Source organism: Eulemur rufifrons, chromosome 5 (genome assembly GCF_041146395.1).
Source record: "Eulemur rufifrons isolate Redbay chromosome 5, OSU_ERuf_1, whole genome shotgun sequence".
NCBI lineage: Eukaryota > Metazoa > Chordata > Mammalia > Primates > Lemuridae > Eulemur > Eulemur rufifrons.
Genome location: NC_090987.1, coordinates 2,431,353 through 2,447,013, shown reverse-complemented (window position 1 = coordinate 2,447,013; position 15,661 = coordinate 2,431,353).

The following is a 15,661-nucleotide window of genomic DNA, read 5'->3' as shown; positions in this document are numbered from 1 at the left end:
GGTTTCACTCCCATCAACAGCTCATGTTTTATGGCAAAGTGAAGGGCTTCTGCAGATGTATTTGAGGTTCCTAATCAGTCGACTTATTTCTGGATTGGCTTGATAGAATCAGGCAAATCCTTTGAAGGAGGGTTTGGACCTTCCCCGAAGAGAGAGATTCTGGGTGATGGGGCTTCTCCTCCCGGCCTTGAAGAAGCAAATAGCCATTTCAGAGCTTCCTACAGAGAGGGCCGTGCGGTAAGGGCCCGAGAGAGCCTCCTCGGAGGTGAGAGGTTCGGCACGACAGTGGGTAAGACCATGGGGACCCAAGTCACACACGGCAGGGAAACAAGTTCAGGGAAACGAGTTCAGCGAACCATCGGAGGGAGCTTAGAGGTGGATCTTTCCTTAGTGCAGCTTTGAGAGGAGGAAGCAGCCATCCACACCTGCATTTCTGGCTGCTGAGACTCTGGGCAGAGGACCCAAATGCAATGTGTTGTATTTATGACCCACGACAACTGTGAGATAATAAATTTGTATTGTTTTAAGGCATTCAATTTGCAGTAATTTGTTACTTAGCAGCAGAAAACTTTCACTTTGTTCGTGTGAGAAGTCTTGTGCCAATCGTACTCCCTGCCCTCAGAGGGGATGTGTCTAGTCTCCCAATCTGTGCCTCTATGGCTCTGGCTTTGACGTCATGTTAAAAGAAGCTTTGTCCTCACACCAAACTTTCCCAATTATTTACCTCATAATCTCTTATAATTTCTATGTTTTCATTTTTGCATGAATATTTTAAAATCCAACTGGAACTTATTTTCCTTGAAGGTGCAAGACATCTAACTTTTCTCCTTTATGATTAGCCTGTTGTCTGAAGAAACTTTTTGAATAAAATCACCGATTTCGTATAGATTTGGAAAATATCTGGGTTTGGAAATGCAGTTATTTCTTTCTAGTAACATATTATTTATGAAATCCCCACTTGGGCTATGAGCAAAGAATGTTTTAATTGCTGGTGACTTCATTATTGTGATACTGACCCAGGAGACAACTCAGAGAGCGTAAGAGTATAGCAATGTAGCCCTTTGCATTTGACATCTTGTTTTTTTTGGTCCATTTGAAATGGTTTTGTATAATTGATTAAAACAAAACACATGAATAATTGGTTAAAATAATTTCAGTAGTACATGTTGCTTAAATTTTTTAAGGAAGAAATTTTCTTTTGAATCAACATCAAATGTGAGGTACTTAAAACCCAATAGATCTTTCTTCTACGAATAGACCATAAATTCTCTGAGGACAAGGACCTCGTCTTAATTGTGCATTTGTCCCCAGTATCTAGTACAATGCATGCTTAGTAATATTTGCTTAACAATTTCTGAATGACTGAATTATGTTTGCAATAATAATGCTGCTATAAATTGTGTAGTGCTGGTGTAGACATTATTTTCTCTGCTAATCAGTGGTAGTAAGGATACAAACAGGTGAAGCAGTTAATCTGGGATTTAATCATTAAAAAGATGCACAAATTCATCTAAAAGTAAATGTAAGCATTCTTGTATAACATGATCCTTAGCTCTCTTTAAAATAAATGGTGTTTGAGAGTCTTTGTCTTGACAATTAGTATATCTCATTGTGGTCTAGCACATCAAACTTACCTTCCATACCTTAAGTAGCTATAATTCATTGCTACATTATTTGTCATTATCCACATGCTCTCTCCCTAAGCAATCTATGATTTCAATATTATTTCGGTGGGGAAATGCTCCAGAATATTATCCTGGAAACCTTTAGAATCATGAAGTTGTAAAATGTGCATTCTGTATACAAAAGCACTATGATGATTCATATATTCTAAATAATAATAGACTGATATTTCCAAATCAAATATTAAAATATTAATTAGCATGTATTTTGTGTCTGCCTTTATATGAAATGCAATTGTGCTTTCATTAGACACTACTATTTAAGTTCCTGCTCAGTTTTTTTTTTAATTTTTTTTATTTTTCAGAGCTGAACATGAGTCTCAAGGTGTTCACATGGGTATTAATGGGAAAAATATGCCAAGAGAAAGGAAGAGGAATTCATTATTTTTGGAATTTCTTGTAGCTAATGGTGGGGTGCAGCAGCAAATGGAATGAACAATAATTTGTTCAAGTCACATTCAGATGGCTTATTTTTCACTTTCTTTTTGTTTCTTTACCATTTTTTCTTTATTTACCAAATAAATAAGTATATTACTTAGGGGGGAAAATTGGGAACCAGGGACAGAATCAAGAATATGTTGATTACTTATTTTTTTAAGCACAATGGTCATTATATGGGCTGGCATTTTTGTTCTGGAATATTAGTCCTACAAATAAATCTGATGGTTTAAAATGCACATTAGTAATAAACCTGTCTAAGTTTGTTAAAGCTATCATTTCTCAAACCTCCTTGACCAGAGACCATGTTTTTTCCAACACATCTGTTACTAACCTGTGGATCTCGTGTTCCAGGGAAAACTCTGTGGGACGCAGGTACACGGGAGACATACGCCCGCCTCAGAGTCTGTTCCCTTGTGTGTGCAGGACACATACTAACATACACACCCCACACAAGGACAGATTTGACTCATTTTAAATACTCCTAGCAAATAATTTTCTGTAGCTCTTATTTCTGAAATCTACAAATGCCCTCAAATTTGTAAAATTGTCCTCTATGGACACCCCAACCCTGTTTGATTGCCTCTGATTCACCCCACTGGGGAGGAAAGTGTCTCCCAACCTAAACAATATGAGATGGCTGAATATCTGACACCCAAGACCCGATGGATGGGGAAATCAAGCAGACGTTTATTAAACGTACTCACAGCCCCGGAAGAGGACACTGTGCACCGTGCAGGGCCGCATGGGGACCGCCATCGCAGCAGAGACTCCCACAGAACCCGCAGGGGCCGTGGGAGGCAGGCTCTGGAGTAACAAGGGGTGAGGTGGCTCCGTGGGAAGATGGGACTGGCTGTGTGAGTCATTCTGTGCACTGGCAGGAAGTGACGCGTGATGGTTGGGGACTGGGTGGGGTGGGGCTGGCTGGCTGGGGAGCCTTTCCCCCTGGTGGGGGGCATATCTGGCCAGGGCAGCAGAGCTCAGGGTGAAGCTCCGGGGCCCTGTGAGGCTCAGATGTCAAGGCAGCACACGGAATTTTAGGCCTCCCAATACCCCCTCTCCCAGGTGTCTCCAGATCTGTATTCGCTGTGCCTGGATGTGGTGGGGACAACTCACCTCTCCTCCCACCTCCATGGCCGAACGCCTCTCACACCTGTGTCAGCCCTTCTTGGTACCAGACCACAGTGTCCATCGCTTGGTATTCAAAGCCAGCCCGACTGTCATCCAGCACGGCGTCCTGGCGTTCCCCTGGCACGGCTCCTCGCCATCCCAACTGATGGTGGCCATTATGCTTGATTCATTACGTGCCATTGATCTTCGAAATTTTGATTAATGACAGGGAAACCTGAAAAGTTCAGAGTTTGGCTTCGGTTCAAATGAGCACCCGGAAGTTCAAATGCTTAATTCAAACTGTCTAAGTCTCTTGGATAAGCAAATGTGGTTATGCAAAATTAGTCTGAAAAATCTCCTGGAAACAGCCCCTCTCTTGGACATTTCTGGTATTTCCTGCTTCTACTTAGATCATGGACCATAAATACTGCGAAGACATTCTTTCTTTCTTTCATTTGTTCTGCTCATTTACTTCTGGCCAGAGCCCAGGTTTCTAGGATTTTGGGGACAGGTAGCAAATCATGGTGGGAAAGTTCAGGGTGGCATTGTTGGACTGTCACACTTTCACCAGAGGTACCTGCATTTTCCCTGCACCTGGGCACATGGAGATACAAGCACAGCAGCTCCCCGGGTTTGGAGCAAAGAGTTATCTATTTATCCCTGGCGAACTGACTTCTTTTTCAGATCCACGAGAATGCTGATATCGTGTGCACGCACAGGCGTCACCTAGACAAAGCGAGGAGTTGATAAATGACAGGGGGAGAAATTCCCTCCAAAATGAACAGTTAACTCTTCTGAGCTCTCCCGTGCTTAATTCATCCAGGCAGGCCTGAGGAACAGAGAGCTGAGGGCTGTGTTCCAAAGGTCGTAAAAGATGCTCACTCTCAGGTCCTTAGGGAAAGACATTCCAGAAAAAGGGCTCTTGAATAAGAACATTCCAGAACCTTGTATACTCACATCTTACCTCCCAATACACCCTGTCTAAGCTCAAACCAAGGCTTCAGAAGCCAGTGTGCCCTAGTTCATCTGGGTTGTCAAGTTTGGCGTGCTGAAAGTTGTAGAAGGGACCAGACTAGATGCAGCAAAAAATAATTCCACGGGCTCATCTAGCGTTTGATGCCAATCTACAGTTTGTTTGCAGCAAGTGACCTATTTCAATTCCTCTGAGACTAAACTATAATATACAATGTGTCCATTATAATGAGAAATTCTATTAGGATTTAGAATATCTTGAAAATATTTAGAAAATAAATTAAAATTTCTGACTCTGGATATGTGCATGTATTTCATGTATGCTGCAAATCCCAGGAAACATTAAAACAAACATCGAGCATAAACCCTGCAACTCAGCCTTCTGGTGGAGGCTGCACGCGCTTTTCACTCTGTTTGGATGTAAATAATGGCTGGGTCACACCTGGAGCTACCATAGAAGAACTGCTAAGCATTCGTACCTTCCCAGGGCACAAGACCACCACTTTTGAGTGAAACAAAACCCAAAGTTTCCAGCTTCTGTTGAGAGAGAAAGGAGATCCCATTTGAGCAGCAGACATTGTCATGGTGTTTATAATATTATTATGTTGTATTTATAATACTGTAACTTTGTATTTATAATATTGTTACATTGTACTTATGTCATGGTTCAAATTTTAAATTGAACAGCTTCTAAGAGAACAGTATTCTCTTAGAAGAGAGCAGTATTCTCTTAGAAGAAAATACACAAATTTATTGCTCCACAACTAATTAGTAAATTCTGCATGCTTCTGGAGAGTTATTATGGAATATCAGTAGAAAATTTTAGTACATTGATTTTTAAAAACAATTTGGTCTTAATTATTTTAAAATCAAAAGTTAATGTTTAAGGGCCATATATTTCTAGCTTATTATTTTTATAACATAACATTTGGAGTTTTCTTCTTCAATATATTTTATTATTTTGTATGAAAGTGTAATAATGATTTTTAAAATATAAATGCTTAGCTAATGGTCTGGCAAGCAAGTAAATGGGTATTTCTGTGCTATAGATTCACAGTGTTCTGTTCTATTATATCAATATTATATTCGATTAATTTATTAGACTTGCACAGTTTTTCCCCCCCTCTGGTCTTTCTATGGTGGAATTTATTTGAATGAGCAGATTCTTATTAGATTAACATTTAGTCATTTTTTATACAAAATTCTACAAGAATGTGAATATGGAATATGAATGGTAAGTATGAATGTTTTTATAATCTCTCATCTCTTTCTCTCTCTCTAGATCTGAACCCTTAAGATCAATCAGTGACAGTGGAGGAATTGTGACCTTATTCTTTCTTCTAGAACCATTTTCTCCTTACATAACATGACCTTAAGGTGACCTCGTGACCAGCACTTGTAGGTCTACCCACGTGGAGCTGAAGCAGGTCCCTGGTGTGCAGGGAGGGCTGTTTTGTCTTGCACAAATGCAGGGCTCTCCTTTCAGCCAATCGCCCTGTGGCATTGCCTTTCTCGCTGACTTTTCCAGGTATTGACCCGGCAGGCGTCGGATCTGGAGGCAGGGAAAGAAGGTGCTGGAAAAACACACAGAAAAATTACCCTCTGGCTGGAGGAAATGTTACCAGATGCCAGCAACTCTTTAAAAATGGAAAATGTGCTTTCTCCAATATATTTTTTAGAGTAAAATTAAGAAGTCGGAAATAGATGTCTCAGATATCAATGACATCCCTGTTTTCAAGCTGTTTCCTGGAAACACCGAGGACTTAAAAAAGATTTTTTTTTATTTTTGCTTATAAAAAGCCACTTCTTATTCTGGCAATGCATAAAAGTCACAGATTATATTTGGAAAAAAATGAAATTAAAAAAAAAGGCATTTTTTCAGCTGTTGCAGCCAAAGAAGGAGAGGCCATGTGAACTTTCACAAGAGAGTGAATCATTTTATTTTCATAAACATAATTACTGTTTTTTAGAACAGCATCACGTACACCACCGTTGCACTAAATCATGTGACACTCCTCAAGTGCCTAATGGCTGAGTTTATAACAGCTTCATTTGTGCGATGCCATATTGAAAGGACCGTGGCTCACACAAGTGAGCCCTTTATATTCTCCTGGAGGGTCTCTGAAGAGAAGAAAAACAGAACTGATCACAATTTGGTCTCCAGATATTTTCATTCATTGGAGAAGCCCAGATAGTGTCAATATTCTTAACTTTGGTGATGCAGTAAAAATTTCTGGTGAATAGTTTCCTGGACACTTAAAGTGTTTTAAGAAAATGTTGATGCCACCAATGGTAATTTTTTTTTTTTTTTATTTCAGCATATTACAGGGGAACAAATGTTTAGGTTACGCATGTTGTCTTTGCCCCACCCAACTCAGAGCTTTGAGCCTGTCCATCCCCCAGACGGTGAGCACTGCACCCATTAGGAGTGAATAGACCCATCCCCTCCTGCCCCGCCCCCACACCTGCCCAGCACTGGGTGAATGTTACTACTACCTGTGCACATAAGGGTTGGTCGGTTAAGCCAGTTAACACCAATTGGATGGTGAGTGCATGTGGAACAAGCACTAATGGTGAATTAATTGATCAGATAGCTGAGGAGTCACGTTCAAGAAGTGGTGCTAAACACCAGGAAAGCCATGATTTTCCAGATGATCTGCAGTCTGAGACGCAGGACGGTGGTCCACCAGAGGACCTCAGTTCCTTCCGACCGTGACTGCAGAAGGGGACATGGAGCAGAGGTTTCCAGGAGCAGAAGGCTGGTGTGGAAGGGCTGCACCTCCTCCTCCTCCTGCTCTTCCTTTCTCCCCACCCCTTCAACCTTCCGCCTCCCACCTGATGTACCGTTTCAATTGGTGTCTGTTTTGACACTTCTAAGTCTTTGCTGAAACTTTAACCCTGGCTAGAATTCCAAGGCTCAAGAATTTGATTCATCACGGATTCTGGACTGGACCCTCAGTTTGGGTTCAGATCAGTAGGAGATGAGCAAGCAACATCTCTAAACCTCAGGGCACCCTCAGGCCCTCGATGCACCATAGCTCTGATTGTGTGTGGATATATGGTTTTTCCTAATAAGATACTTACGTATGTCTCTCCATAGTTGTATCTGTTTTGCTTCCCCCAAAATGTGGAAGAAATAAAAACAACCCGACTCTGTGCAATGGGATGACCTGCTGGTGGGAAGTAGTCCCTGGGTGGCTCAGCCTCCAAGCAAGATGGGTCCCCATCAGCCATCTTCCAGGAGTCTAAGAATCCAGCCCATGCTGTGACTTGCTTATCTGACATTGGTCATACGCACCTGCACATAGTGAGTCCGTCTCACTTGCTTCAAGCTTCAAGGTGCTGGAAGGACTTGCCTTGGTTTGGTCCCTTGATCCTCATACATTCTCCCATAATTTCTCCTCTCTTTCAACTAACACATGGAAGTTTCTTTTTCCAGCATCAGTGTGACAGTGAACTCTGCCACAGGATGATTTGCATAGGAATTAGTACGCTCAAACCTTGAAACAAAGCTGAGGGAGCTTAAAATATCACTTCCTGTACCTGCTGAATATCACATGTATATAATTAAAAACCAAACATTTCTTTTTTCCATATCACCGATAGAACAAAACAGCATAGTGTAGATTCCATTGGTTAGAACCCCAGAAAATGGTCACACACCATCGAATGAAGCCTTTGTTCTATTCTGCTAAGAACATTTTATATATAATAAATACCAAATAGCAAATACAACCTGGGTTAAAGAAATATATTTAGAAGCTATTTCCAAAAAGCATCTGGGCCATATTCTTGCATCCCAAGCTGTTGTTTCTCCATCTCCATGGAAGAAATAGCCCGTAACTGACTTGGGGAGTGCATTTTAGTGTCCTGCAGACTTGGCTACGCAGCCCTTGGGCCAAGGATAATGAGATCGTTTTTGAGAATCAAAACTTAGAAAAATGAACACATGCCTAATTTTTAATAAGACGTAAAGTGACTATAGGTCTAGTTTGGTGATATGACTTTAATAAAAAAGATTAAAAAGTCCTGCAATTTTCTGGTTTCTCCAAGTATAAAGTGCTCCCTGGGAATGAGCACCATTTTGGACATTGCATCTGACTCATTCAGGCCGTTAGTGGGCCCTTTGGTGCCCACTTAGAGCATCTTTCTAATCAAACCAGAGAGTCTTGGGGTTAAAGGAACTATAAAAGCCATCAGTTCACTCAATTCAGTGTCCAAATGCACTAAGCAATTTGCCAAGTTTAGATAATGCAGCTAAGATTGTTTATGTTATAAGTTGTCTAAATTAATAGGTTATAAAAGGAATTAATAATCCACAATTACTTCACTCAGGTCTCCCTCCGCCACCTAATCCATAGTGAAGCTTGAATAGTTGTAAATTCTCTCAAAAAATGAAAACCATTGCAAATGTGGACTCGAGTGGCGTGACTGATTTACGGCAGTGCTGCTGATTTAGGGCCCGCCCGCCTCGCCCTGGTGGTCCTTCCGGCTACGTTCCGGATTCAGAGTTTTATCTTTACGTGGGTTAGTGTAAGCTACTTTATTCCTGGAAAATCAAATCTAACATTTTAATCAAAAAGAAAAGAAAACAATATCATGTGATTTCTATACAAATAAAGGAAAAAAGGAAGAAAAGCACATTCATCAACATAAAAGTCAATACTGAGATAAAATTGGAACTTCCTGGCACTCATGCATTTAAAGATGAAAAGAGAAGACTTCTAGCAAGAAAAGCTTTATGAAATAAATATACTTGAGAATATTAAAGAAATGAAGCTTTACCCATGAGCTGGGAAAAATTTAGGATTGTAAATACATGTTGTTAAACTCAGATTGAGAAAGTACAACGTGATCTTATTTACTTTTCCAGGTCTTTCAAACACTGACCACATTTTACATCAATATTCATTCACATCAGTTCAATATTAAATTATATTTTATTTAAAATTCATTTGTGAGTGTGTGTTTTGTGGGTAAAATGGAGTATTGCTAAGTTGAACTAATGTGATTTGGAAGGTTAAGATTTATGGATTTGTTACTACTTTAAAATCGAATATAAATCTGCCATTTTGGGGGCAGGCTCTTCCTTTGGAAATGTCTTTCTAAGCAGGGTTGTAGTCATTCAGAAAGAAAGGTGTGCAAAGTCACATTTGAGCCTTTGCTGCTGCAGAATTTCATAAAATATTTGCCTAAAAGTTTGAATTAATGAGACCAGTGAACGTATTTTTAACCAAATTATTTGCCTGGCTCTGGGTAAGTGATTCCTAAAAATTTAGCCTTAATGTTAAGTTGCTTTCTAGTCAAGGGAATAGAAAAAAATGCCAGCATTTACATTTCTTTATGAAAAATTCAATACAAGTCATTTTGAAACAAAGTGGAATAAAGAGTTAAAATTAAATGGTTGCGTAACATTGCATAAATGTCACACGTCTTTATTCTCACACGTGACTTCTAATGACTGGATTACAGTTCTGGCCAGTTTGTGGGTTTCAGGTGTGTCTGTGGGGAGCTGCATGAATTGGTGGTGCTGCTGGCTGTTTCCACAGGAAGGTCCCGGCTCGAGTGGGGCTGCCCTTGCACTCGGCGTCCCGGGCTGGGAGCTGCAGGGCTGCTCGAGTGCTCAAAGCAGCACGGCCATCTGCGAATCATAGCTGGTCATCCGCACATGGCGTCCCTGGAGAGGTTACTGTCAGGAGGTTTTAAATCCAAAATACTTCCTTCCAGAGGAGGAGGGGAAGGAGGAGATGAAGTAGGAGGAGAAGAGGAAAAGAAGATGGAGGAGGAAGAGGGACAAAACCTTTCTGAATGACACGTAAAAGATTCTCCTTGGTTTTTATTGACATATATTGTATGTCAGTTTTGCTAGCCGAGTAAAAATGGCTTTGCTTACAAGCTTCTTTCCGTCTAGCTACAGTGTCAATTCTTGGGGAGGAGAAGAGATGAATTAGAAACGTCACACAATGGAAGTCCCAGAACTAAACAAACATCACCAAACTGTGCAATTGCAAAAGCTGTGTAAAATGCTTTATCTAAGCCATGCTTTTTTAAAAAAAATTATTAGATTATTAAGTTTGAAATGTCCAATTTCCTTAAGTACTAACTTTGATGGTTGATATCTCTGACATTTCACTTTGACACTTCATGTTTTATGTTTATTGTGAAGGTATATCCTCAGTCTTTCTAAGGCATGATTTGGCTTATGATTACCTTTCAAATTTGTTTTTTGGGCAATTTTTGTGAAACCATGGATAAATAAAAATTTCATGTTATTTTGAATATGAGTCCCGTTGTGAAACCAATGGCGCACAGACAGCTCGAGATATCAACAAAATGTTTGGGAAGGATGTGGCTAATGAATACACGGTGTGTAGATGGTTTGAGGGGTTCCATTCTGGTGATTTTGATACTGAAAATGAGCCACGTGGGTGACATGAGACCAAGGTGGATAATGATGAGCTGAAAGCTGTAGTGGAAGCAAATCCATGTCAAGATACACGTGAATTAGCAGCAAGGTTTGACATTACTATTCCAACAATATTGGACCATCTAAAACAAATAGGTGAGGAAAAGAAGCTGGGCAGATGGGTTCCATATGAATTAAATGAGGTCAGAAGAGAAATCGTTTTGAAGTTTCCCTCTTTGCTGTCACGACATAAGGGCGAACAATTTTTACACCATATTGTTAGGTGTGATGAAAAATGGATTCTTTTTGACAATTGCAAGCATTTGGCACAATGGTGGATAAAGATGAAGTGCCAAAACACAGACCAAGACCATCAAAGAAAGCTAATGGAGTCTGTTTGGTGGTCCAGCGCTGGCATTATCCACTACAGCTTCATGAGACCTGGTCAGTCCATGGCAGTGATGTCTGCTGCAACCAACTGGATGAAATGATGACGATGCTTGTGGTTAAACAACTGAGATTGGTCAATCGAGACAGGCCAGTTCTCTTGCAGGACAATGCTTGACCACATGTCGCACAAACAAAGCTGCTCAAACTACAGAGGCTGGACCTGGAAACTCTCTGTCATCCACCGTATTCACCAGACCTCGCACCAACTGACTGCCACTTCTTCCAGGCTTTGGACCACTTCTTGCAAGGAAAAACATTCAATTCCCAACAAGCTGTGGAAAACATCTTTCACAATTTCATCACCACTCACTCTCCAGGCTTCTTCACTGCTGGCACAAACAAGCGACCATTAAGATGGCAAAAATATGTCAACAGTTTAGGCACATACTTTGATTAATTGTGCTGCTTCTTGTTTCAGACATAATAAACTACACTTTTGATTCAAAATTGGACATTTCATATTTAATAAATATATTCTGCAGATGTCTCTGGATATTACATTCTTTCTGATAGCGATAGTAACTCTTTCCTTCTGAATCGTTACATCAGGACTTAGTTACAGATGAGCCCTTTGGGAGCACTGAGAAGTCCACTGCTTTGCTACTCCAAGTGTGGTCCTTAGCAGCAGCACCCAGGTCACCCAGGAGCTGGTTAAATGCAGAGATTGTCAGGCCCGTCCCAGCTCTACAGAATCAGAACACGCCTTTTAGCAGGATTCCTGGGAGGCTCATGAACACATCAATGTTTGAGAAGCATGTTTCCACTTCCTTCTGTGTCTTCCAAGCAGGATACATTGACACGGAGGTGGGCATTCATTCATGGGGAGAGTTTAGTGGAGGAACCAAGTTGTCTCATTGGAGTATTTAAGAGGCACACGCTCTATTTCCAAGTCATGAGGTGGTTTTGCTACTTATGTGAAGCCATAAAACACAATACGATCTTTAAAATCTATTTATATGCACAAAGCTGGCATACATAGTCTCAAATCAATGCATTTATTTTCATTATCCTTGCATAATAGCCAATAACCCATAAATTATCAATCCTGCCATCACAGCTTTTGCAAATCCTAAAATGGACACAGTGAACTCTTTGGATGATTGAAATAGTTGCCCTAATCATCTATAACAATTAATTTTATCTCTCGCCCTTGGATTATAGTTGATCTGCTTTTACCCATAATTGGTAAGAAAATCATGCCTGTATGTCTGCACGCCAACTTCAAGTCAGAACCTGTCCTATCCACTGGATTATTTTAAGTCTTGATGATAAATCCCAGTCTCTGTGTGTGTGATGCAGCCACCTGTGTGACTCATAGAGGTGATTTGACTAGATCTGCTGCGATAGCAGAGACCTAGCCAGGAAGATGAGCAGTTCAGAGCAGGAAATGTAAACACGTTGTTGCTGAAGAGTTTATGTTCGGCAATTTCAAGATTACTTAAGTACAGAGAAAAGGAATCTACTGTATTGCAAGACCACCCAACACTCTTACTGATGGATGCCTTGAAAGAGGATGCATTGAGTCTGGGGATCAGGAGTCCGAAGCAGCAAGGATCCACTGAGGTCAGACAACAGGACTGAGCGTGCACAGCAGTCCTGCCCCCGCCATGCATGTAAGAGCACTACACCCAACTAAGATTTTTTTTTCATGGCCAATTATCTTTTAGAATGGCCAGGTTTTTATTCTCTGAGATAGTTTAGACTTAAGCCTAAATCAAATACAAAATGGAAATCCAATTAAAATATGTAAACTATTTGTATATTTTTCTATTTGCTAAATTTAATCAATGTAGTACCAAAATAATGGGTTAGTAATTTCCTGCAAAGTGAAGGAAGAATAAGTCATTGGGCACAGATTTGTTTTTTCTGTTCCTCAAAAGGTGGCTCTCTAAGAAGCTAAGAATGTAAGAGCAGTGGGAAAAAGGTAAACAATGTTTAATTTTTGTCTGACTGTGTTGGTTGTTCTTGTCCTTGGGTCTGAATGCTGGCATCTGTGCTCTGGGCACAGGGCGTAGCTCCTTAAATTCTGTAAGCCATAGTTTTGTTTCTCATCTATAAGATATTAATACCTACATTAAGGGTTATTTTAAATATATGTAATTATAAATATATATAAAATAAATATATATATTATATATATAAACGATGAATATATATTCACGTATACATGTATATGTATTTTTTATATGCATATATATATGCACACACACACACTGAATACTATGCCTGGGATGCAGAAGGACTCAACATATAGCGGTTCTTTCGTTATTGCAGAGGTGTGCGAAAGAAAAATGCCAACACCGACCTTCCCTTTCCAGTGCTCCAGTCGTGGGAGTAGCAGAGAGAAGTGGTGGTGCTGGGAAGACACGGGGTAAACGCATCATAACACGGCTCTGCCGGTGAGCCCTCACCTTTGCCATGTGTGCCGACGTTCCCAGCATGTGTGGGTCAGCAAAGGAACTGCATGTGCATGTGTGGCTCCTTCACCCCAAAAGCCACACTGTACACCACCTTCCAGTAAGGCTTATTTTCAAGAGCTAACTCCTGGCCTCCTGTAGATACAATAGGGGTGTAGATTCGTGTCCTCAGCTTCCCCCATGTTGCTGTAAATGACAGGATTTTCTTGTTTTTAAGGCTGACTAGTATCTCATTGTGCACACATTTTCTTTATCCATTCCACCATTGTTGGGCATTTAGGTCGATTCCATCCACATCTTGGCTATTCTGAATAGTGCTGCAATAAGTGTGGGCATGTAGACATCTCTTCAACATACAGATTTCATTGTCTTTGGATATATATCCACTAGTGGAATTGCGGGATCATATGGTAGCTCTGTTTTTAGTTTTTTGAGGAAACTCCACACTGTTTCCATAATGGCTGTGCTAGTTTACCACTCCACCAACAGCGTGTAAGGGTTCTCTTTTCTCCAACACCTGCTTTCTTTTGTCTCTTTGAGAATAGGCTTCCTAACTGGAGGGAGGTGATATCTCACTGTGGTTTTGATTTGCATTTCCCTGATAATTAGTGATGTTGAGAATTTTTCATATACCTGTTGGCTATTTGTACGTCTTCTTTCGAGAAATATCAATTTAGGTCTTTTTTTCCATTTTATATCATGTTAAGTGATAAATAAACCATACACAGGAAGATAAATACTGCATGATCTCATTCATACGAGGAATTAAAAAAAAGCCAACATCACGGAAACATAGAGGAGAATAGTGATCACCAGAGACTGGAGGGGAAGATGGGGACAGATTAGTCAACAGGTGTAAAATTACAACTAGGCAGGAAGAATAAGTTCCGGTGTTTTATTGCACAGTAGGGTGATGATGGTTAACAGTTAGGTTATGTTACAAAATAGCTAGAAGAGAGGTGTTTGAATGTTCTCATTGCAAAGAAATGATAAATGCATGAGGTGATGGATACACTAACCACCTGACTGGATCATTGTACAACATACGTATGCAGAGAAACACCAAATTGTACCCCATAAATATGTACAATTACAATGTGTCAATTTAAATGAACAAAAAAGAGTAGGTAGCTGAGTGTGCAATAATCTCAAGAACGTTCCAACAATCCTGCTCCAAAATTCAGTTCCACCTTCCGGCCTGATAAAGGAAAGTTTGCTGGCAAAGTTTTTCAAGTCCTTTGGTTTTCTCAATTGACTAAAGCGAAGAATCATTTCAAAGAGAATATTTGGGTGAATTTTTTAAAATTCAAGAAGGTTTGAGCAAAGAGAGGGAAAGGAAGGAAAATGTGTTTACTGCTGTTGGAAGAGCACATGACCTTTATTTTATCACCCTGAAAAGTGGGACTCATCTATCAACTTTGGAAATGTCACTCAGTGAGGCAGTTCTGCTTCCTTCTTTATTTTAGATGGTGACCCTATGACGTGTAATTATCCGTAGTTTGAACTTAACTTCAGGGATTATATTTGTGCCTCTTAGAACGGCCTTTGGTAAATCAGGAAACTTTAATACATTGTATTACTCACTCATCAAACTGCTTTGAATTGTGAAGATGCTTCTAGCTCCGTTTTTGTGAGCCATTTTTAGGGCACCACGCATATATCTGTACGGAGCTCGTAGAACGAGCATAAAGCTGCTCGCGATCATTATTTTGACGGATGCATGCTGGTGCCTGGTTCCATCCTGATGTACACCTCTACTGTCACCTGGTAGCTTTCCAACAAAATCATTACAATTCGTCGAGTATTGTCTTTTTGCTCTTAGTATTGCAAGATGAAAGTTTTCAATACTAATGCTGCAAAGTGGGTATTATGTTGATTTATGCTAATCAGTCTCATGGATGCTGTCCTGTTACGTTGTTAAGCAATGGCACTGGTGAAATATTCTCGTGTCTGCCGTTCACTTGCAAACAGCCCGGTAGTGCCAGAGTGAAACATTCCGGACCTGCCACCTTGGCTTTTTGATGGCTTCTGTCTGGAGTGGATTTGCTAAGAACAGTGAGAAGGGAGGCAGAGAGGGTTGTGTTTGTGCTGTTATATATACTCTTAAAGAGAAAATGGTGCAAAGAAGTTTTTTTTGTTTTTTTTTTTTTTGTACACATACGATGTATTGTGTGTGCGTGTGAGTG